Source organism: Chrysochloris asiatica, unplaced genomic scaffold, assembly GCF_000296735.1.
Source record: "Chrysochloris asiatica unplaced genomic scaffold, ChrAsi1.0 scaffold00119, whole genome shotgun sequence".
In the NCBI taxonomy this organism is placed as follows: Eukaryota; Metazoa; Chordata; class Mammalia; order Afrosoricida; family Chrysochloridae; genus Chrysochloris; species Chrysochloris asiatica.
Genome location: NW_006408637.1, coordinates 1,948,673 through 1,950,077, shown reverse-complemented (window position 1 = coordinate 1,950,077; position 1,405 = coordinate 1,948,673). Strand labels below are relative to the sequence as shown.

Genomic DNA, 1,405 nt, shown 5'->3' with positions numbered 1-1,405 from the left:
GGCAAATTGTCTGCACAAGACTTCTTTAAATTGTTCAAGATCAAAGATGTCACTTTAAGGACTAAGGTACGCCTGACTCAAGCCCTGGTATTTTCAGTAGCCTTGTATGCATGTGAAAATTAAACAGCAAATAAGAAAGGCTGTAGAAGAATGGATGCATTTGAATTATGGTGTTGAAGGAGAATATTAAAAGCAGCATGGACTTCCAAAAGAACAAACAAATCTGTTGGAAGAAATACAGCCAGAATGTTTCTGAGAAGCCAGGATGGTTAGACTTCGTCTCTCAAACTTCAGACATGTTGCCAGGAGGGACCAATCCCTAGAGAAGGACAACATATTTGTCAAAGTATAGGATCAGTGAAAGAAGGAAAACTCAAGAGGAAATGGAATGATCTAATGGCAGCAACAATGGGCTCAAGTGTCCTGGCACCGTGAATAGGGCGCAGGGCTGGGCATGGTTTTAATTGTTTTGTGCATAGGAGTTGCTATGAGTCTGAAGCCACTCAAAAGCACCAAACAACAGCAACAACATTCAAGTCTTGACATAGTTTTCTCTCTTGTCAACTATCTTCTCTAAGTATTTTGCGTGAGTTTCAGGTTATATGGCTAGTGAGATTCACTGAACATTACACACGTTATGTTGTTACCACTAGTGTACACTCAAAGCATGGCATCCAGAAGTAATCATTCTGATGTGGTCTGACTACTTAGCACTGTGGTACAAGTATTTCTTGTTACATAAAAATTCAATATTGATGAATGCTATATATATCCGATGAGAAAAAAGGCTCTTAATAAGGCAAAGAAACGATGCTATTGTTAGGTGTCATCCAGTCAGTTTCAATTCATACTGACTCCATGCACACAGAAGAAAATACTACCGGGTTCTGGCAACATCCTCACAATATTTGTTGTTTCAGACCACTGCTGGAGCCACTATGTCTATCCGCCTAATTTGGGGTCTTCCTCTTTTTTAATGACCCTCCACACTACCAAGCATATCATTACCAAGGGACTAGTCCTCCCTGAAAACATGGCCAAAGTTTGTGAGATAAAAGCTCATCATCCTCATGTCTAAAGAGCATTCTGGTTGTAGTTTTTCCAAAACAGATGTGTTTGTTCTTCTGGTACATTCAATATTCTTCACCAACACCAAGATTCAAATGCATCAATTATTTTCTTGTTTTCCTTACTCTGTGCGTAGCTTTCACATGCAAATGAGGTGACTACAACTATGATAGCTTGTGTCAGGAGCACCTTCTTACTCAAAGTCACATTTTGCTATTTAACAATTTAAAGAAATCCTTTGCAGCGGACTTGCCCAATGCAATACATTTATTTCTTGACTGCTCCTTCCATGAGTACTGATTGTATATGTAAGTAAAATGAAATTCTTAACAACTTC

At 38.9% G+C, this 1,405-nt stretch overlaps 1 protein-coding gene across 1 annotated transcript in view; it reads right to left on the bottom strand.

The window, feature by feature from the left end:
• Positions 1-1,405, bottom strand: part of FMN2 (formin 2) — a 655,381-nt gene that overhangs the window by 307,799 nt on the left and 346,177 nt on the right. The window lies entirely within an intron of this gene.